Below are 23,693 nucleotides of genomic sequence, written 5' to 3' on the forward strand. Positions count from 1 at the left end.
GGGGCCGTGAGGCTGGAGGTGCCTTTGCAGTCTGCGCACGGCGGTTTTGTTTCCCTCTCTGTGCTCACGGTGGATCATGAGAAGGTAAGGGACTTTGTAAACCATGCATGATGTGTATTTTAAATATTTATCAGTATCCCCGGTGAAGGCAAAGAATTATGATTGAGTACATGTCTTCTGAACCTGAGAGAGAAAAACTTTGGTTTCTTATTAAGGACAGTGTGAACAGCCACCTTATTTGTGTTGACACATGTGCTCGAAATGAATCATAAAAGATGGTGTTTAAAGGGATCTGCCTTTGCTTTGCTTTGCTAACAGCCACGGTCGAATTTCAGGGACGTAGCTATGGATGTAATGTGCTGTATCTTTAACGTAAGGAGCGACAAGACAGTTCCCATTGATCTGGCGTGGAACGTTTTGTTTTACAGAATCACAGCTGTCCGGTGCTGGATGGTGAGGTCTGGGGTCCTTGGTTCTCATGGACCTTCAGTGGAGCATCCCCGTGTGTGCAGCCCTGTCCCATCCTGGGGCCAGCTGGATCTCCCTCCAGCTGTTCCTCTTTGTTTATCTAAGAGGCAGGCTGAGAGTCAGAACTCAGATTTATTTTGCTTTGAATTGGTGGCCCCAAACTGTATTAAATGCATTATGGGTGGTAATTTATATGTGCAGCGGCCAAGAAATATAATGTCAGGGTTGCCATGGTGACTGCATGCATTCCGGAAAGCTTATGAATGGGTTCTGAACCTTCTGGCATTTTAAGTGAGATGTTCCAGCCGAGAGCCTGCATTCACGATGAGTGTAAATGAACGCAGCCTCCCCGGAGCCGCGCGTCCCCCTCTCTGTTACCAGAGCTGTACCTCCGGCTTCGGTCTTCCTCTGCTTTCATCGCCTCGGTCTCTCAGTTCCTGGTGACAGACTCCGGCTGAGAGGTGGTTTTCCGACTTGCACGCGTGTGTGTGCAGTGTCCTGTGCCTCGGCTTGCCGGCGGGCAGCGTGGCGTGGGCTGGCCGTCCTGAAGGCCCCCAGCATGGTGGCTGCCCCCTGTGCGGGTGCAGGCCTGCGCGCTCCATCCACCCGAGGCGCTCTCCAGCGACGCCGCGGGGCTCCAGGAGCGCCCGGCTCCAGGGAGGCGGCCCCATCTGCTTCTGCTTCCTGGATGTCCCGGAGGTTGGTTTTGGAGAGGGAGGCCCCGGTTAGAAAGACCCATGTTCAGTATACCAAGTTTGTGGAAATAATAAGCGCAGGCCTGATGTGCCTAGTATCTTCATTGCTGGTCTTGGAAGTGCGTGCAGCCTGTTTGTTTGAACATCGGTTCCCCTGTGCATTGAAACTCTACTGGTATCCTGACTGCATGGGACTGAAATGCCTGTTTGCTCCTATTTTGTGAAAGGAGTCTAGACAGCCTGCTGCCCTGGGGGCTGGGGTCTGAGGCAGCCCCGGGGCAAGGACGGCTCTTGAGAGAGGCACTGGGTTCCTGGAGGACACTTCACCCTCCTCTTCGCTGTTGACAGACGTTCGGACCATATAGTTTAAACTTTAATCCTGAAGGAGACTAGATCTTCCAGGCTCCTGCCGCTGGGTGTACGGCCCGCGGTGCCTGGTTAGGAGTTGGCACCTCACAGTCCTTTACCTCCCAGGGGAGGAGACTGAGGCCCAGGCAGGTGAGGCCGCTTGGTCAGGGTCCCAGGGCCAGGCACAGCAGCTCAGGGACCAGAGACCTGCTCGCTCTGCTCCTGAGGCTCCTTTGCTGACTTAGAGGTGTGCTCTCAGGCCGCGTTTCCGCTTTCCTTTTTTATCCAAGGAGACCTCCCGTAGTGACTGGAGTGGTGCGCTCCAGTTCACAGTGTGAATATTCCTGCGTCCCCTCCTCCTCTCCTCCACCATTCGTTGAGCACGGTGTGCTGGAGGCCTCGGGGGTGGGGTGGAGGAGGCGGCTCTGCCCCCAGGCCATGTGGCATCCTGAGGGGCCAGTGCCCTGTGCTTGGGGCCTGCGGCCTGTGGGCCCAGAGGAATTCTGCCTCCACAGCGGCACTCTTCCTGTCTGAGGTGTTTTCCAGAGACGCTCATGGCCCAGTGGTCACCAAGGGTGAACCTGAGTCATCACCTGTTGAATCAAGGTCACAATACTGTGTTCCCTGGGGCAGAACAACCTAGCAATATTGGGTGCAGCCTCACAGTTACACCTTGTTACAGGTAGTAAGAGGTTCAGCTCACGAGACATAAAGTACAACTTGATAGAGTCCTGGTGGCTCAGATGGTCAAGAACCTGTCTGCAATGCAGGAGACCCAGGTTTGACCCCTGGGTTGAGAAGATCCCCTGGAGAAAGGAATGGCAACCCACTCCAGTGTTCTTGCCTGGAGAATCCCATGGACAGAGGAGCCTGGTGAGCTACAGTCCATGTGGTCGCTAAGAGTCAGACGTGACTGAACAACTGACACATCATCGTCGTGTTAAATGCTGGTTAACCCAGATTTTTTTTAAAAAAAGATTTTGGTCACCTCACCTGGCATGCGAGGTCTTAGTTCCCGGACCAGGGATCAAAGCCGTACCCCCTGCATTAGAAGCTCGGAGTCTTAACCATTGGACTTCCAGGGAAGTCCCCCAACCCAGATTTTTAATTTGCTGGTCTTCCAGAAGATTGAGATTGTATTACAGATTGTGTTTTCCTAAGTGGCCGCAGTGGCACTTCCCATCCTGCAGACGGTCTCACAATGGGACTTTGGCCAGGAGGTGGGTCTCTGTTCCTTCTCTGTGACCCTGGGCCAGGTGTGTGACCCACCTCACCCACTGGTATGGCAGAAGTGATGCTGCGTGACTTCCAAGCTAGGCCTTAAAAACATGGTTCAGGTTTTGCCTGGCTTCTCTTTGGGGACACTTGCTGTGGGGAAAACCAGTGCCGTGCTGTGAAGACCAGCCAGCTCGTTCAGGAAGAGCACGTGCAAGGCCCCAAAGGAGCCGTTCTGGGCCCAGTCAGCAGCCTCCCGGCAGGCGAGGCTGCATCCTGCTCTTCTCACTTCTCAGCCAAGACCCCCGACACCGTGGAGCAGAGCTGTGCCGTCAGCGCCGTGCCCGGTCCAGATCCGCAGCCCACAGAGGCTGAGATGGGTGGAGGTTTAGGCCACTCTGTTTGGGGTGATTTGTCAAATCCCTTATGATTATGCAGTGGAGGTGATGAATAGATTCAAGGGATTAGATCTAACAGACAGAGTGCCTGAAGAACTATGGATGGAGGTTTGTAACATTTTACAGGAAGTGGTGACCAAAACCGTCCCCAAGAAAAAGAAATGTAAGAAGGTAAAGCAATAGTCTGGGGAAGCTTTACAAATAGCTGAGGAAAGAAGAGTCAAAGGGAAGGGAGAAAAAGATATTCCCAACTGAGTGCAGAGTTCAGAGAATAGCAAGGAGAGATGAGAAAGTCTTCTTAAGTGAGCAATGCAAAGTAATAGAGGAAAACAATAGAATTGGAAAGACTACAGATCTCTTCTGGAGAAGGTAATGGCGCCCCACTCCAGTACTCTTGCCTGGAAAATCCCATGGACGGAGGAGCCTGGTAGGCTGCAGTCCATGGGGTCGCAAAGAGTCGGACACGACTGAGTGACTTCACTTTCACTTTTCGTTTTCATGCATTGGAGAAGGAAATGGCAACCCACTCCAGTATTCTTGCCTGGAGAATCCCAAGGACGGGGGAGCCTGGTGGGTTGCCGTCTATGGGGTCGCAGAGAGCCGGACACGACTGAAGCGACTTAGTAGCAGTAGCAGCAGAGATCTCGTCAAGAAAATTGCAGATATCAAGAGAACATTTCATGCAAGGATGGGCAGAATAAAGGACAGAAATGGTAAGGACCTGACAGAAGCAGAAGAGATTAAGAAGAGGTGGCAAGAATACACAGAAGAACTATACAAAAAAAGGTCTTAATGACCTGGATAACCACGATGGTGTGATCACTCACCTAGAACCAGACATCCTGGAATGCAAAGTCAAGTGGTCCTTAGGAAACTTTACTACAAACAAAGCTAGTGTAGGTGGTGGAATTCTAGCTGAGCTATTTCAAATCCTAAAAGATGATGCTGTGAAAGTGCTGTACTCAATATGCCAGCAAATTTGGAAAACTCAGCAGTGGCCACAGGACTGGAAAAGGCCAGTTTTCATTCCAGTCCCAAAGAAGGATGCAAAGATTGTTCAAACTACTGCACACTTGTGCTCATTTCACATGCAAATAAGGTCATGCTCAAAATCCTTCACGCTAGTCTTCAGCCCTACATGGAGCTAGAACTTCCAGATGTTCAAGCTGGATTTAGGAAAGGCAGAGGAACCAGAGGTCACATTGCCAACATCTGTTGGATCATAGAAAAAGCAAGGGAATTCAGGAAAATATCTACTTCTGCTTCATTGACTATGCTAAAGTATTTGACTATGTGGATCCCAATAAACTGTGGAAAGTTCTTAAAGATATGGGCATACTACACCGCCTTACTTGCCTCTTGAAAAAACTGTATGTGGATCAAGAAGCAACAGTTTGAACCAGACTGTTTCAAAATTGGGAAAGGAGTATGACAATGCTGGATATTGTCACCCTGCTTATTTATCTTGTATGCAGAGTACATCATGAGAAATACCAGGCCGAATGAATCCCAAGCTGGAATCAAGATTGCTCGGAGAAATATCAACCTCAGATATGCAGATGATAACCACGGTATTGACAGAAAGTGAAGAGAAACTAAATAACCTCTTGGTGAAGGTGAAAGAGAAGAGTGAAAAGGCTGGCTTAAAACTCAGCATTCAGAAACTAAGATCATGGCATCTGATCCCATCACTTCATGGCAAATAGAAAGGGAAAAAGTGGAAGCAGTGACAGATTTTCTTTTCTTGGGCTCCAAGATCACTGTGGAAGGTGACTGCAGCCATGAAATAAAAAGCATTTGCTCCTTGGATGGAAAGCTGTGACAAACCTAGATCACGTATTAAAAAGCAGAGCCATCACTCTGCTGACAAAGATCCAAAAAGTCAAAGTTATAGTTTTTCCAGTAGTCTTGTATGGATGTGAGAGTTAGACCATAAAGAATGTTGAGCCCAAAGAATTGATGCTTTTAGACTGTGGTGCTGGAGAAGATTCTTGAGAGTCCCTTGGACAACAAGGAAATCAGACTAGTCAATCCTAAAGGAAATCAACCCCAAATATCTATTGGAAGAACTGATGCTGAAGCTCTAATACTTTGGCCACATGATGCGAAGAGCCAGCTCATTGGAAAAGGCCCTGATGCTGGTAATGACTGAGGACAGGAGGAGAAGGTGGTGGGGACAGCAGAGGATGAGATGGTTAGATAACATCACCGACTCACTGGACATGAGTTTGAGCAGACTCCGGGAGGTAGCAGAGGACAGGGGAGCCTGGTGGGCTGCAGTCCGTGGGGTCCCAGAGAGTCAGATATGACTGAGCAACTGAACAGCAGCGTTACGGAGCCTAGTTACTGTAGTCTGCACGGTTTCCATTCACCAGGATTAGATATGGCATTTTATTATATGCTAGATGTAGAAAAATTAAGAAATTGCTGTTTTTTAAAAAAATAATTAGCTATAGAAAAAATTTTAATAACAGCTTTTGGGAGATAATTTGCATAATGTAAGCTCTACCCTCTTCTAGCACACAGTTCAGTAGTTTTCTGTATATTCCCAGTTGTTCATCCAGAGCAATTTTATCACCTCAAAGTGATAATCGGACTCTTAACCTCATTCATTTAACAGACAAATCCAAGCGGAAGATTAGACTTCCTGTGCGTTGTGTTAAGCTGTGGTGCTGCGCGTCCAGGACCTACTGGGTTCTCAGGCCGTGTTTACTGATAACGCGTGTGAGTTCCGCTGCCCGGTCCTGTCCAACTCTATGCGGCCCCGTGGGCTATAGTCTGCCACGCTCCTGTGCCCATGGAATTTCTCAGGCAAAAATACTGGAGTGGGTTGCCATTGCTTCCTCCAGGGGCTCTTCCCAGCCCAGGACTGGAACCTGTGTCCCCTGCAGCTCCTGCGTTGGCAGGCGGATGCTCTGCCGCTGCCTCCATCTGGCTTGTCCACGTGTGAATTCACATGGAAGGGTGGGGGCGTTAACCTGGCGGGTTGAGCTGGCTTTGGCTGCAGCACTTTGAGCATCTGTTATGTACGGGGGTTCACACTGGGTCTCTGGTGAGAGGGTGCCTGAAACTGGGTTTTGACGGAGAGGGGGTTAAGGAAAGTGCTGTAGACTGTGCTGCCGAAGGGTAGGGCGTCTCTGGATGCGTCCCTGTCAAGGGAGAAGGAACGTGGTGTTTGCCGGGCAGGGCAGATTCAGACCACGTTGTGCCTGTGCCTGCCTCCTCCATGAGTACCACACGTGCTCATGGCCCGCTGTGGGCTGTGGGCACTGCTGTTCCCGCCCCGCGGGCACATGCAGAAGCTGACCACCTGGGCGGAAGCCAGGACACGGCCCAGAGAGGGCAGGGCTGCTGACTACCCAGACCGGGGGTCAGCACACTTTTTATAGTAAATGTTTTAGGCTTTGTGGGCCAGCCTAGCGCCTCCTCTGTTGGAGGCGATGAGTAAACCAAGGAGCATGGCTGTGTTCCAGCAAAACTAGTTACAGGACGGCGGACCAAAGCCTGCCTGCCCCCGGCCTGCAGGAATCCGTCGGCGCCACCTGCCGGCTCGCTGGCGCTGCCCGACTCCCGCCCAGGCTGTGGGGCTGTTGGGGCCGTGGGTGTCAGTGCCCGGCTGCTGCCCCAGCCCAGAGCCCTCAGCAGGGCAGCCTGCCCCTCTTGCAGGTTGGAGCAGGAGCTCGGCAGTGTCTGACTAGCTTTGGAGCCCCTGGAAGGTGATAAGGCTGTCGGCTTTGGGCGTGGTGGGCGAAGATGACAAGCAGTTAGGACAGGGGGCAGGTCCCGTGGTTTCTGGACCCCGTTGCTTAGTGGGCACGTGGTGGAACGTGGGGAAATCTGGGACGGTGAGGAGGTTAGCATGCAGACTTCAGAGATTTCCTCCAGGACCAGGGGGTCACTCACTGAACTGAGGTTAAATTACCTGTCAGAGGAACTGCGTCAGGAGCTTTTGAAGTAAACTTTCAGGCGGAGAACATTTCTGCTTTTTAGATCTTGGGAGACACTGGTTTTTGTTGTTGTTTTAATGGAATCATGTAATCTAAATACCTTAACTGAGAGTCTAATTAATCAGGCCTCAGGACTTCCTGGTGGTCCAGTGGGTAAGACTCTGCACTTCCACTGCGGGGGGTGTGAGTTTGAGCCTTCATCTCGGATCTAAGATTCCAAATGCCATATGGTCAAAAAAAGAGTCTTAATAATCAGGTCTCTAAAGCAAGTGCCTAGTGAACTGCAAGGTGTTCAGTTTCCCAGGAGTTTAGATGAGATGAAGCCCCAGGGAGAAAAGCCAGCACGCTTTTGGGCTGTTGGCCCCTGTTCACGTCCTCGTTGCGAGTATCAGAGTGCGAGTGTCAGGCACCTGTGAAAAGCCTGCGGTGGATCCCACAGTATGATCTCATTAAAGCTGTTCTTTGGTTTAGAAGAATAAAAATTACTTTAATTGAAGGAGGAAGGTATCTTGGCAAGTCAAAAGAAAAGATATTCAATTAAAAATGATAAAATTTCACAGCCCTGCCTCTGTGTGTGTGTTGCTGTTGTTCCGTTGCCCAGTCGTCTCCAACGCGGTGACGCCATGGACTCTGGCCCGCCAGACTCCTCTGCCCGTGAGGTTTCCCAGGCAGGAATCCTGGAGTGGGTTGCCGTTTCTACCTCTGGAATCTTCCCAACCCAGGGACTGAAGCTGCATTTCCTGCATTGGCAGGCGGATTCTTTACCTCTGAGCCACATGGGAACTTCCTTCATGTTACAAAATGGCATTTTACAAAATTCATTAATTAGGGTTATTTTGCAGGGGTCTTCACATCCTCCTCAGCACAAGTACCCCATTCACACGCTTCCCCTGTAGCCTGTGGTCAGCGGTAGGACATTGAGACAAGGTGACTCCTGTCTCCTGAGAGACCCCACTGTTGCACCTTGACTGTGTCCCTGAGCTCCCAGCTTACAGAGGAGGGGGTAGTCAGGGTGGGGCTGAAGACACGCCTTCGATACGCTGAGGGGTTGAGACATCGATTGTGAAATGTTAGAACCTCAGGACAGGATTTCGTTCCGTCCTTCCCCCCCAGCCCTCTGTTTCACTTTAACCCACCCCAGGGTGCAGAGGCGTGTGTCTGACCCCTGGCCTCTGGGCTCCCATCCCGCCTGGCCCCCAGTCATAGGTCTTGTTGCCCAGGGTATTGGAATCTTTCTTAGCCTGGAACCTCAAGTCCAAACCCACAGTTCCTCGAATATTGCTTTCCTTTTTGTTCTGCCTTGAACTTGGAGAATGTCTAGTAGCACTGGACAGTTTTGTCATTCATCACCAGGAGTAGTGTGGCTTGTTACAGCAGATTTGTTTTCTACATTCAGATTTGCTCCACTAAAAGTTCTGTTTATGCTATTAATTTAGAACAAGGCTTCTGTTGTGAGTTGTTGAAAAACAGCTCTTCTATCACCTTTAATAAAGATACTTTTGAAATGTAATTTAATGCATGAAAGTGAATTACTTTGGAGGTTTTAGTTTGTCCCTTGGAAAGAATGTGAGAAGAAAAGTATCTATCTTTTTTTTTTGGACATGCAGCATGGCTTGTGGGATCTTAGTTTCTGACCAGGGATTGAATCTGGGCCCTCAGGAGTGAAAGCACAGAGTCCTAACCACTGGACTGCCAGGGAATTCCCAAAAAGTATCTTTCCAATGAACATGTTTTCTAAGCTCTGGCCAGCTACTCTTTCAGTTAATATTTATTAGTATTTATCAAACACTAATATTTGTTAATATAGTATATTATTATATTTGTATATGTACGTACATCCTTGTGCTAAATATATGTTAGTGTATATGTTTATGTATGTATTATACCCTTACTATATGTATAAATATATATACACTAATTATATATACATACATACACTCATTAAAATCAAGCAGAAGTATAGCAAAATGTTTGATGCCCTAGAATGATCCTGGGATTTTTTTTTCCCCTCTAAAACCAGAAACTGAGTTGATGTTCCGCATGAGCCGCTTTGAGAATTTCAGAAATCGTGAATTTCTTCCGCTCCTTCAGATGAGGCACGCCCGCACCCGAGCGGGTGGTGTTCCCGACGTCACCGTGTGCCTCCCTTGGGCAGTTCTCACGTTGCTCGTGTCCACTCCCCCCGGCGGGCAGCTCTGGAAAGCGGGCCCTCCGCTCCTTGCCCCCTGCTCCTCATGCTGAGCCTGCCCCACCCTGGGCACTTGGATGCTTGTGGAATTCCAGGGGAGACTGGGTCCCAGAGTCGTCCTCCTCTGAGGTGGTTGTGATCTGTACCCATCTTACCTTTGTGGGGCTGTCTTGGAGGTTTTCAAGTGTTTTCTGTCTGATTCAGCCAGGAAATCTTTTTTTCCATTACTAGCTTCCTATTTTTTCAAGTCTTTGAGTAGTTCTGTTTTCTTCCTCCTCCAAGGATGTGGAAACTACTAAGAATAGAGACGACTCCGTGTGGGTTCTTCCTCCTCTCCTCTTCCTCAGGTTCTTCTTCATGTAGGTGGACCAGTGGATTGTAGGGGGCGCAGAGGTGGAGGGATCCTTCTAGTTCAGTGATAAAGAGTCTTTAGGAGGATGAGGTAGTTTTGAGAAACTAGTAAAACCTGTCCTGGTGCTTTCTATACTTTATAGGAAATTCTCTTTCATTTTTCTCATGACAGATGCCAGATGGTGAGAAGGGACCTGTCATTCAAGAATATCTACCCGGCACCTGTGAGAACGGCCCCTGGGGTCGCACAGGCCTCGCTTTTGCCCCACCTGCCCTGGACCACGTGGGACCCGGGGGCTGGGTGCAGGGCGTGGGGCTGGCGCGGCGGGGCCCCTGTGTGGACGTGTTTGCCCCCTGCCCTCCGTCAGGGCTTGGCTTGCCGGGTCCCGTCCGTCCTGGCTTCGCTGAGCAGCACTGCTCTAACCTGCGAATCAAGATTTATTTTCACATTATTCTGATGGAAAATTTTATTAATGTAAACATTTTATTCATATCAAAAGTGTTGACAGTTATTTTGTGTTCAAAATATTGATTAATTTTGGGGAAAACCTAAAGAGATTTGATGTTGCGTAACAAACCTCTATTCAAATTCACTGAGTAAACTGCAGTGAATCATAACTCTATTAAGCAAAAGCCAACATTGCAGAATGGAGTTTATTTGAAAGACCGATCAGGTGAAAATTTCAGGGTGACTTGACAAGGTTTCACATTTTTGTATAATTCTAAGTTAAAATAATGTGAACAGGCAGATGCCGCTTCGGAAACTTTGCACTGGGGGGTCTAGCAGTCTTAGCAACAGGGGTTGCATTTGATTAGGAAGTGTATTTATTCTAGAGGCTTTATGTAGCATGAAGAATATTAAATTAAAAGTGATCACAGAAATACTACACTAAATATCTCATAAATTTTCCACATGACTGTATAAAAATATTTCAGACTTTGTATATTTTAAGACTAAAGTGAGTATAGAGTGGTAATGGGTGTTCGTTTACCATTTCAGGGGAGTAAGAAGACTTCAGAGAAACTAGTGACAATGTCAGAAACAAAGCCAAACTCACCGTTGCCTTATAGTTCCAAACCGAGGCTTGTTTCACCCAAGGGCAGTTTTAACTAACTCTGTTACCCAGTAGCATGGGGTAGTCATTTTACTCTTAGCTAGCTCCCTTCCTCCTTCTTGTTCAAATCTATTTGGATAATGGTTTTCAAAAGTAAGCAAAGTAATTCTATTCTGTTTTTATATTAAAGTAGCTAGAAACTCAGCAAACAATTATTTAAATAATGTGAGAAAATTCTCTTTAGCCTAGCCAAGGTCTCAGCATCTTCCTTGAAGTCAGAACTAGCCTTGCTTGGTTCAGCTAAAGGTGCTTTTTCAGTCCATCTGGTCGTGAATGCCATATGTTAGTCGTAAGGGAATAAATAAACCCAGGGATGTCAGTGCTGACATTCTAAACAATGAAAAAAGGTGCTAGGTTTTAAAAAGAGCAAATGCTTCCATTAGGTATTACTGACGTCTTGGGAATTTTGAGGTGTGTGTTTTGCTTCTTGCAGAGCCATCATGGCAAGCTTGCCTGGAGGGAGCACTGGTCCTGATACCAGGCTTTAGTCCTGGTGACTGAACTTTGGACAGCTAGCTAAATGTCATTCTTTTAGTTCCTCAGTAGACCAAGGAGGAATTTGGACTGTATTACCTTTTACAGATGATTTGAGTGTGCAAATAGCAAATCCCGATTTTCTGGCATAAATCTGTATGGATTCCCATGACAACCTGAGTCAACCGCTATCCGGTGACAGACACGCAGGTGAAGAAGAGGGGCCCCGTGGTGCGCGGGGCTGGGTCTCTGCCGGGCCAGGCTGGGCGGGGGCAAGCGTGCTGGGGGGTTACTCGCCATAGGCCAGATCAGGACACATGGGGAGAGAAGGGTGTGAGGCGCCTTGTGAGTTTGAATCGTGTTGAGTTGTTACATTTATTTGAGTTTCATGAGTTCTAGACTGTTTCTTCCGAAAAAGTAAAACTTTTCATTTCACAGTTTTTGATTCTTCACCAAATTTGACACCATAATATTTTCAAAAACATCTTCCTTTTATTGGAGTAGGGTTGATTTACAGTGTCGTGTTAGTTTCGGGTGCCCAGCCAAGTGATTCAGTTATACGTGTGCACATGTTTATTCCTTTTCCGTATAGATCATCACAGAAGGCTGAGCAGCGTCCCCTGTGCTGTCCGGCAGGTCCTTGTGGGTCACCTGTGTTACATGGCGGTGGCGGCCCGTGTCCGTCCTCAGCTCCTAGTGTGTCCTTCCCCGCCACGTCTCCCCTTTGGGAACCAGTTTGTGTTCAGTATCTGTAAGTCTGCATCTGTTTCGTGGATAAGTTCATTTGTATCTTTTTCTTAAGACTAGATTCCACATACAAGGAATATCATATGATATGTGTCTTTGTCTGACTTACCTCACTTAGTGCAATAATCTCTAGATCCATGGTTTTTGCTGGCATAATGTTTTAAATTAAGAAAAGAAACTCTTTTGGAGGACATATCCCCAGAAAAAACAAACCATGATTCAAAAAGACACACGAGCCTTAATGTTCACTGCAGCACTGTTTATAATAACCAGGATATGGAAACACCCTAAATGTCCATCAACAGAGGAGCGGATAAAGATGTGGGGGGTTGTGTGTGTGTGTGTGTGTGTGTGTGTGTGTGTGTGTGTGTGCGCGTCACACACACAATGGAGTATTTCTCAGCCATAAAAAAGAACAAACTTGGGTCATTTATAGAGACATAAATGAACCTAGAGACAGTCATTGTCATACAGAGTGACATAAGTCAGAAAGAAAAAAACAGATGTCATTTATTCACACATATATGTGGAATCTGAAAAAAGCCTGTATGAACCATCTTATTCACAAAGCAGAGATAGAGACACAGATGCAGAGAACAGACGAGTGGATACCAGGGGGAACAGGGGTGGCAGGAACTGGGAGACGGGCGTTGACACGTACACACTGTTGGTACGATGCCTGAAATACTGATAGATAACTAGCGAGGACCTGCTGCGTAGCGCGGGGAGCTCCCAGTGCGCTGTGGTGAGCTGGCTGGGCAGGGACTCCAAAGAGAAGAGGTCATGTATATAAATTAATAGAGGGCGTAGCTGAGTCACTTTTCTGTAATGGAAGAAACTAGCACCTCATCCTAAAGCAACTACTCCAGTAAAAATCTTTTAAAAAGAAAAATGCTCATTTTGGTCGTCGCACTTAAAGGCATGTTTTTGCACCTGTGCCTTATAAAGTTAAATAAATCCTGTGTAGAAACTGGACTCTGTGTAGAGGTTGTTTACTTGGCACATGGATGGGGCGGTCTTCTGTCTGCCCAGTGCTTTTCTGCCCCATTCACTGTAGAGGCGCGGGAGCTGAGAATCCTCGGGAAATGAGCCGGCTGGCTTCCGAAGGACGGTGCTCCCACAGCACCAGGACAGGGATTTTGCTGGTTGATCAGCTTTTAGTTGAATTCGTGTGTTCAGAGGCTGGGCTCCTGCTTTCACTGATCAATACGTTGACTCGGTAGCACTTGCTGTGGCTGGTTGCTTTTGTTATGTGTCATAATGCAGATGTGTTGACTCGATGTTATATAATTATGATATTGTTTTGTAATCCCATTGTGTGCATGTATATTATTTAATGATAAGTGTTTACATTCTTACACTGTGTTCCTCTCTACAACATGGATATGTATGGGAAGTGTTCATAGAAGACTGCAGTTGCAGATAGAGGTAATTAGAGCAGAATGGCTCCTCACATTGCAGCATTTTCTGTTCAGAAAGAAAGCATTGAAACCCTTGTAGTTGTAACACATTAGTGTGATTCTGCTTGGCACGAGGCTTGTTCCTGGAGTTGTCCATTCCCCCTTTGATGGAATAAGACACCAGGTTTACTGTCCACCAGGGTTGGGCTGGAGGCTTCCCCGGTGGCGCTAAGTAGTAAAGAACCCACTTGCCCATTACAGGCAATGTAAGAGACGCTGGTTTGATCCCTGGGTTGGGAAGATCACCTGGAGGGAGGCATGGAGTATTCTTGCCTGGAGCGTCCCATGGACAGAGGAGCCTGGGCTACAGTCCACGGGGTCACAGAGTCAGAGACAGCAGGAGGGCTGAGGAGAGTGAGGCCTCAGGTGCAGAATTTCAGGATGCCCCAGAAAACTCAGTAATTGAGATTAATAACATTTTAATGCAATACTTTGAGAAAATCGAATCTGATGCAAAAAAAAATAATCCATGATGGAAAAAAGTCAAATTTTAAATAGACAGGGTCAGTATTAACTTTCCCTTTTGCTTCAGCTCCAGTATGGCTTGGCTTCACACTATTACTGATACTATCCTTATTTAAAATTTTGATATTTTGCTTCATATAGATTTTTTGCATTAATTTTGATTTTACCCCTATTACTGAGTTTTTTGTCACTCCCTAAAAATTTGTACCTGAGGCAAGTGCTTCACTAACCTCACCCTGGTTCAGACCTGACTGTCACCTTAACACACTTGAAAACCGGACACAATGTGTGGAACAGCAGTTTTCGGACACTGGTTAACAGGAAGGTTAGGATTGTGTTCTCTGAAATAACAAACAAATGGAATGACCCCTGTAAATATTCTAGCTTATTCTCTAGGGCTAGGAGTAAACGAACTTTTTAAAATAAAGGGCCAGTTGGTGAATCTCTAGGCGTTGCAGATGAGATGGTCTCTATCACAACCCCATTCAACTCTGCTATCGTCTGTGGCTGCTTTCGTACCAGTTATGTAAATGAGTGGCCATGGATGCGTTCCCAATAAAACTTTATTTATAAAAACAGCAGCAAGTTGGGTTTAATCCTCAGGCTATAGTTTGCCAGTCCTGTTCTAGAGACAGTTTCTGCATTGCAGGTCAGGGAGAGAGAAACCACAGAGAGCCCCCTAGCCGTGGAGACAAAGCAGGTCGGAGGTGGGGGAGGAGAGGCAGCTGGGCTTTGAGGGGCAACGTGTAAGAGAGTAGAGACCTACTTAGTGAACCCCAGGGGTCTGCAGAAGGATCGCCACCCCCAGGGTTTGGGCTGAGTGTCGGTCTGCACCTGCCCCAGAGAAAGCCCCTCAGAGCCAGGAAGAGAAGCCCCGGCGAGGAGTGGACGTCACACGCGCTGGGATGGTTTGTGTTCCCACTTCGGTGGTGTGTCAGGCCCTTTTAAAGCGTGGTTTTTAATCTTTGCGAGGGTGGATTCAGAACAGCTCTTTGGTCTAGGGCATCAGAAGGGTATCACTGTAGTAATGGGGCTGAATTAGTCAAGGACTAAAAGACCACTACACACCTGCCCTAACTGATTCCGGGTAACTTAACTTCATTTCCAGAGCAAAGCCCCAGCTGTACTTAAAATGATGTGGTAAAATCCAGCACCCAACAATGTAAAAAAGTTTCAGTGTCCAGCATCTAATAAAAATTACCAGACATGCGGAGAAGCAAGAAAATATGATAGTAACCAGGAGGAAAATCAATCAGTAGAAAGCTGTGAGATTAGCAGACAAAGACAGTAAAATAACTGTCATAAATAAGTTGTACACACTCATGAGGAAAACAAGCATGAGTGACAGATATGCGGAAGACTGCACTAGGACTTTAGAGGTGAAAAATGCAGAGGTTAATAGCAAGTTGGCAGCGCAGAAGAAAAGGTCCGTGAGCTTCAAGACACAGCAATAGCAATTACCCAAAATATGGTGCAAAGAATAAAGAAGACGGAACAAAGTAACAGAGCATTAGTGACATGTGGGGCAAAATCAACTGATTTAAGATCCCTGTAACTATAGAGTTCCAGAAGAGGAAGGAAGTCTTTGAAGACATAGGGGCTGAAGAATGTCCGCGTTTGATGAAAATTGCAAACCATGAAACTCACAAGCTCCAAATAGAGTAAACAAAGAAAATCATACCAAGGTCCATACAGTCCAGTTGCTGAAAAATCAGTGATGAAGAGAAAAAAGTCCTAAAAAGCAGCAAGAAGACATGTTACAGAGGGACAAAAATAGCATCAGTGACTTCTCATCAGAACCTGTTGCCAGCCAGCCGACAACAGTGCCGTGTTTAAAGTACCAAAAGGAAGAAACCTGTTAGTTTATCATTCTGTACCCAGTGATAAAATCTTTCAAAGTGAAAGTGAAATAAAAATTTCTGGACCAAGAAATGCTGGCAGAATTTATTGCCAGCTGAAGTGCACTATGAGAAATTTTAAAGGAAGTTCAAGTAGTAGGAAGATGATAGCAGATGGAAATTTTTACCCAAAGGAATGAGAAGAATTGGAAATAGTCCATGGATTGGTGAATATTCACACTTTAATCTTTTTTTTTTTTTAGACTATTTAAAGCAAAATTAATAGTGTATTTTGGAACTTACAATACTTGTAGAGGGAAATAACTGACAATAGGAGCACAAAGTTTGGGAGCGAAGAAATGAAAGTGCAATACACTGTGTCTCAAGTGGTATTATTTGAAGGTAAACTGATAAAGATGCATATTTTATACAGAAAGATCTCTCTCTGTGGGGGAAAAAAAAACATTAATTACCACTGAAAGTGAAAGAAAGTCGCTCAGTCGTGTCCAACTCTTTGAGACCCTATGGATAGTCCATGGAATTCTCCAGGCCAGAATACTGGAGTGGGTACCCTTTCCCCTCTTCAGGGCATCTTCCCAACCCAGGGATTGAACCCAGGTCTCCCACATTGCAGGCGGATTCTTTACCAGCTGAGCCACAAGGGAAGCATTAGTTGGATGCAAAAGAGGACATTATTACAGATCCTATAGACGTTGAAAGGGTAATAAGGAGTATTGTGAATAATATTATGCTAATAAATTTGACAGCCTCAATAAAATGAACAAGCCCCTTGAAAAGCATAAACCACCAAATTTACTCAACAGCAAATGTATAAGCTGTGTAACTATATTAAAGAAGTTGAATTTGTAGTTAAAATCCTTGCCAATCTGACAAAGACTCTTTCAGCAGACAGAAGGGGAGGGAATGCTTTCTGTCTCCTTCTGTGAGGCCAGCACTGCCCTGGAAGCAAAAGTAGACAGAGACATTATAGGAGAGGAAAACCACCAAGCGGTGTTTGTCATACGTACATCCTCCATGAAAGTGAAGTCGCTCATTCATGTCCAGCTCTTTACGACCCCATGGACTGTAGCCTACCACGCTCCTCTGTTCGTGGTATTTTCCAGGCAAGAGTACTGGAGTGGGCTGCCATTTCCTTCTCCAGGGGATCAGCAAATAGAACCAACTCGGCAATATATAAAAAGGATATTACGTAATAATCAAGAAAAGTTTATCTCAGGAAATAAAGGTTGTTTTAACATTAGAAAGTCAATCAGTGTAACCCACCACAGTCATGGACCAAAAGGAGAAAAGGGAGAATGAGGCCAAGAGATGGGGGTGTGGGGAGCATGAAGGGAAGGCAGGATAATTGCATAAAATTGCATACAGCATTCGTCATGACAGAAGCACATACACATGCATGCATACAAATTCTGCAACAGTAGAATTTAAGTTGGAAATTATGATAGATGGAGTTAATGTTTCAAGGCTCTTGCTGTCCAAGGGAAGGATAAATGTATTAACGCTGGACTTTGATAAGAACCTGTACATTAGAATTTCTAAAGCAATTACTGAAGAGTAGGATCAGTATGTAACTTGCAGACTACTGGGGGACTAGGATGATAACAAGTAATCCAAAAGAAGCAAATAGAAAATAAAAGGAAATTAAACCTAAGTGTGAGTAATTGTTTCAAGGTAAGTGGAATTAAACGTTCCAAGGAAAGTTATGACCAACCTAGACAGCATATTAAAAAGCAGAGACATTACTTTGCCAACAAAGGTCCGTCTAGTCAAGGCTATGGTTTTTCCAATGGTCATGTATGGATGTGAGAGTTGGACCATAAAGAAAACTGAGCGCCAAAGAATTGATACTTTTGAACTGTGGTGTTGGAGAAGATGCTTGAGAGTCCCTTGGACTGCAAGGAGATCCAACCAGTCCATCCTAAAGGAGATCAGTCCTGGGTGTTCATTGGAAGGACTGATACTGAAGCTGAAGCTCCAACACTTTGGCCACCTGATGGGAAGAGCTGACTCATTGGAAAAGACCCTGATGCTGGGAGGGATTGAGGGCAGGAGGAGAAGGGGATGACAGAGGATGAGATGGTTGGATGGCATCACCGACTCAATGGACATGGGTTTGGGTAAACTCCGGGAGTTGGTGATGGACAGGGAGGCCTGGCGTGCTGCGATTCATGGGGTCTCAAAGAGTCAGACACAACTGAGCGACTGAACTGAATTAAAAGAAAAAGATATCAAATTAAGTTTTTAAAAAACTCAACTGTATTTTGTTTATAAGAGACCCACCTAAAATATGAACATTAAGAGATGTTGAAAGAAAAATGAAAAAAAAAAACCAAAACCAAAACTGCGAACTGTAGCCAAAAGCAAAATTGTGTAGTGTCAGAGAAAACACAGTTGAAAGCAACAATCAGTTCTGGAGATGGTGTCATTTCACTTAATACAGTTGGCAGCTGGCTCCTTTGACAAAGCAGTCAGTAGTTTAAGCAAATTCATGTCTTGCATGAAGTTCAGTACACATAGTCCTGGTTGGCAGATGTTTTTTCGATGGTCGTTTGGGGATTCAGCTGCTTCCCCCCCGTCTCTGTCATCTCCTGAGGCCCAGGATACTCTGCAGGCGCCTCTGTGTGGGGCGGAAGGAGTGAGTCACACAGGTGTTCACGGCTGGGCTGGAGGGCGGTGAACATTAGGATTGCATCCTGTTAGGCGGAGCCCAGGTTGTAAACCAGCCTTCACTGCAGGGGAGGCTGTGCCCAGGAGGTAGAAGAAATAAATCTGGTCAGCATGTAGTCTCTGCCGAAGTTTGTAATGATAAAAGGTTCAATTCAAAGGGAAGTCATGGTAATTCTAAACGTGGATAAGCCACAATATGACTTCAGAATATCCAAAGTAGAGATTGCCCTAAGTACAGGAAGGAAAAACAGACAAACCTACAGTTCCAGTAGAGACTTCAGCACTTTCAGTAATGGATAGAATAAGCAGGCCAAAAAAAAAAATCCTGTAAGCACAGATGTTTTACGTAGGATCAATACCCTTGGTCTAATGTACATATAAGTAACGCTCCATCCAAAACTGCACCGTATACAAGGGGTTAGCTCTGGTAGACTCAGTGCCTGAGGCAGTGACCAAAATCATGCCCAAGAAAAAGAAACGTAAGAAGGTGAAATGGTTGTCTAAAGAGGCCTTACAAATAGCTGAGAAAAGAAGAGAAACGAAAGGCAAAGGAGAAAGGGAAAGACATACCCATCTGAATGCAGATTTCTCAAAGAATAGCAAAGAGAGATAAGAAAACCTTCCTAAGTGAACAATGCACAGCAATAGAAGAAAACAATAGAATGGGAAAGACTAGAGATCTCTTCAAGAGATTTAGAGATACCAAGGGAACATTTCATGCGAAGATGGGCACAGTAAAGGACAGAAACAGTAAGGGCCTAACAGAAGCAGAAGAGATTAAGAAGAGGTGAAGAATACACAGAAGAACTTACAAAAAAGATCTTTATGACGCAGATAACCATGGTGGTGTGATCACTCACCTAGAGCCAGACATTCTGGAATGCGAAGTCAAGTGGGCTTTAGGAAGCATTACTATGAACAAAGCTAGTGGAGGTGATGGAATTCCAGCTAAGTTGTTTCAAATCCTAAAAGATGATGCTGTGAAAGTGTAGCACTCAATATGTCAGCAAATTTGGAAAACTCATCAGTGGCCACAGGACTGGAAAAGATCGGTTTTCATTCCAATCCCAAAGAAGGACAATGTCAAAGAATGTTTAAACTACTGCACAATTGCGCTCATTTCACATGCAAATAAGGTAATGTTCAAAATCCTTCAAGCTATTCTTCAGCAGTACAGGAACCAAGAACTTCCAGATGTGCAAGCTGGATTTAGAAAAGGTAGAGGAACCAGAGATCAAATTGCCAGCATCCCTTGGACCAGAGAAAAAGGAAGGGAATTCCAGAAAAAAATCTACTTCTGCTTCATTGACTGTGCTAAAGCCTTTGACTGTGTGGATCACAACAAACTGTGGAAAATTCTTCAAGAGGTGGGAATACCAGACCACCTTACCTGCCTCCTAAGAAACTTGTACGCAGGACAAGAAGCAACAGAACTGTACGTGGAACAATGGACTGGTTTCAGATCGGGAAAGGAGTACGTCAAGACTGTGTATTGTCACCCCATGCAGAGTGAATGAATCACAAGCTAGAATCAAAATTATTGGGAGAAATATCAACAGTGTCATATATGCAGATGATAACAACTCTAAAGAGCCTCTTAAAGAAAGTGAAAGAGGAGAGTGAAAAATTAGGCTTAAAACTTAGCATTCAGTAAATTAAGATCATGGCATCTGGTCCCATCACTCCATGGCAAATAGACGTGAAAAAAGTGGAAGCAGTGCCAGATTTTATTTTCTTGGGCTCCAAAATCACATGATTACAGCCATGAAATTAAAAGAAGCTTGCTCTTTGGAAGAAAAGCTATGAAAGCCTAGATAACACGTTAAAAAGCACAGACGTTACTTTGCCGCCAGAGCGGCATACAGTCAGACTGGTCTCTCCAGTGGCCACGTGTGGGTGTGAGGGTTGGACCTCAGGAAGGCTGAGCGCCGAAGAACTGGTGCTTTTGAACTGTGATGTTGGGTAAGACTCTCGAGAGTCCCTTGGGCTCCAAGAAGATCAAACCAGGCAGTCCTAAAGGAAATCAACCCTGAATATTCATTGGAAGGACAGATGCTGAAGCTGAAGCCCCAGTACTTTGGCCACATAATGTGAAGAGCCAACTTACTGGAAAAGACCTAATCCTGGGAAAGATTGAGGGCAGGAAAAGAAGGGGATGACAGAGTATGAGACGGTTGGATGGCACATCGACTCAGTGAACATGAGTTTGAGCAAATTCTGGGAGACGGTGAAGGACAGGGACACGTGGCGTGCTGTAGTTCATGGGATCTCAAAGAGTTGGACCTGACTTAGTAAGTGAACAACAAACAACAGCAGTTATAGTAGAGATTTCAATACACGTCTCACTAATTGATAGATTTAGAAAAAACTCTCTAAGCACAGATCCATAGGATCAATACCCTTGGTCCAATGTCACACATAAATAATATTCTATCCAAAACCTGCATCATATACTTTATTTTGAGGCACGCATAGACATCTTTAAAAATTGCCCAAGACTGGGAGCCTCCCTGGCGGTCTAGAGGCTAAGACTCTGAGCTCCCAGTGCAGCGTCGCTGATAGAGTTCAGTCACTCAGTTGTGTCTGACTCTTTGAGACCCCATGGGCTGCAGCATGCCAGGCCTCCCTGTCCTCCACTGGCTCCTGGAGTTTGTTCAAATTCATGTCCATTGAGTCACTGATGCTATCTAACCATCTCATCCTCTGCCTGCCGCCTTCTCCTTTTGCCTTCAGTCTTTCCCAGCAGCAGATCTTTTTCGGTGAGTCAGCTCTTTGCATCAGGTGACCAAAGTGTTGGAGCTTCAGCAACAGTCATGATTTGAAATAGCATCATGCCAGTAAACTTGAAAATTAGATGAGATAAACAAATTCCTTGGAAAATGTAAGTTGCTAAAAGTAGCTACAGAAGAAATTTCTGTAACCACTAAAAAAATAGAATCAGTAATTAAAATTTTTAGGCACAGATGGCTTCATTGTTAAATTCCACCAGACTTTCAAAGAAGAAATAATTCCAGTTCTACCCAAATACTTTCTCAGAATAAACCAGGGAACACTTCCTAGTTTATTTTATGAGGTTATCATAACTTTGTTACTAAAATCCAGTAGGGATGGTACAATTAGTGTGTTTATAGCAGAGAAGAACAAATACTTTACAGCTATTGATTTTTCATTCTCTTGCCAAAGAAACATTCAGAGTTAACTTGCCTTTTGGCAAGAACTATAGTTTGAGTGATAAACCATTTTGATTTATAAAATGTGATTGAAAAAATATTAAGGTTGTGTGTGTATGTACACGTGTTGCCTTAATTGACCTGTGTGGCTTACTGAGTAGATTAAAACCCATGTTTTATAATGACTGATCATATCAGTGCGGGCTCTTTTGGATATAACTGGGCCTTAGCTGTTAACAGCAAAGGGGGATTTGTTGGTCACCTAATTAAGAAACATCAGGCAGGGCTGGCTGCAGCTGGGTCAGTTTCCCTGGTGTCTGCCTCAGAGAGCCTCTTGACGCCCATGTACTCATGTTCAAGTTCTTTAGGAAAGAGTTGGAGAACCTCTGTAAGTCCCAGAGGAGGAAGAAAAGACTTGATTCATTTTGACTCGGGTTTTGTGTGCTCACAGAGATGAACCAACTCTGGTTGGTTCACACACACACACACACACACACACACACCCATCCCCTTGTGCCACGCACACACACACACACACACACACACCCATCCCCTTGTGCCACACACACACACACACACCTTTGTGCCTGGGGGTTGTAACCAATATCTCTGGAAGCTGCTGGACCAAGAGCGCGGGGTCTCAGCTGGTCAGAAATTGGAGCACAGTAACACCTGGAAAAGTGCACGAGTGTTTGGTTTCAAAATTATATCTCACAGCAGTTGTCAGATGTAAAATCTCATGAGTTTTCCTTCAAAATAATTATGAAATTCTACATAATAAAGAATTCTTAGGACCTCAGGACGTAGCCATCCAGTTACCAAGAGTTAATAAGTCTGACAAGTATTGAGACCCTTGAGCAATGGAAACTCTCATACCCTCCTTGTGGTAGTGTGAATGACTGCAACTGCTGTGGGAAGTACTTTGTTTAGCTTTATGTAGTGCGTTTGAATATACACTTACCTCACAGTCTGCCAGTCACTCTTGCATGTATATATGCACTAGATATATATGTATGCCCAAATGCTTAAGAAATCTATGCCAGAAAGATCTTAGGAGTGCTTGTGTTGGCTCCAAAGCAGAAACCGAATGGGTAAGTAAACGATGGTGTGTTGCACAAAGGAATAATACACAGCAGTGAAAGTAAATAGCAGGGCCAGCAACAACAATGGAGCAAAAACAAAGCAAGACAAAAGGATATACACGACGTGATCATGTTTATGTAAAATTCAGGAGCTGGCAAAAATAAACGGTCAGAGCGACGTGCCTTGGGGCAAGCTAAAGAAAAGCACGGGAATGATAAGTGAGTTAGAGTGATACTTAGAGGGAAAGGGAAGGGTTAGGGGTCAGAGACAGGCACCCAGCTTTTTGGGGATTCCAACAGTGCCCCCATTCCGTGGCCTGGATGGTAGTTGGACTTTTGTTTGTGTAATAACCTTATGAAACTGTACATACATGTTTCCTGTGCTTTACTATGTATATATAATATTTCATGATAAACGTTACTTTTTAAAATAAGGTATCTGAAGTTATCCAGCCTTTGTAATTTATGTTCACCTCAAAAAATGGAGAAAATCCAAAGCATATGTTTATATAGAATGGTTAAAAATGTTTTCTTCTTAAGCTTCTTACTTTATCACGTTTTAGAAATTTCCATTTTTGAAATTCTGTTTTCTAAAAGCTTCAAAAAATTTTCCACATGTGAGTTAACCACGTGTCTTTCTTACTTCCCAGGTGAAGGACTCCACTACATTATCTGAAGAAGGATAAAGTTGACTCTGCTTTGCTTCTTTCTTTATTGAAGTCTCTTCCTGCCTGGTCAATCTCAGATATATCCTCTTGCAGCACAAACACACAGGTATGTCTCTAGAAGTTTCCACTTGTGTAGGTTTTCTTCTCCAGCTGTTCCCGGTGTGCCTTTGCATGACAATGAAGTAATTAAATTCAGAAACATCCTGCGCTTACTCATTTTCGGCTTTAGCAGTTTCGTTCTGTAACAGGTGTATCTGAGTGTCTTCTGGATATGTGGCAGCGTATTTGGGTGTGTGTCTCTGACTTCTTTTAAACCAGCATTAAACTCTGTGAGTAACAGACATTACCCCTGATGGCTTAGGGACGGTTGCTGAGA

General features: G+C 45.3%; 1 protein-coding gene across 2 annotated transcripts in view; it reads left to right on the top strand.

Annotated features, from left to right (window-relative positions):
- Positions 1–23,693, top strand: part of TRAF3 (TNF receptor associated factor 3) — a 117,430-nt gene that overhangs the window by 39,678 nt on the left and 54,059 nt on the right. For both annotated transcript variants that reach the window (XM_065906255.1, XM_065906254.1), the window contains exon 2: positions 23,300–23,423. The gene's annotated coding sequence lies outside the window, so the exon portion shown is untranslated. The remainder of the gene's footprint in view (positions 1–23,299; positions 23,424–23,693) is intronic.

The sequence above is a fragment of the Muntiacus reevesi genome, chromosome 15, assembly GCF_963930625.1.
Source record: "Muntiacus reevesi chromosome 15, mMunRee1.1, whole genome shotgun sequence".
In the NCBI taxonomy this organism is placed as follows: Eukaryota; Metazoa; Chordata; class Mammalia; order Artiodactyla; family Cervidae; genus Muntiacus; species Muntiacus reevesi.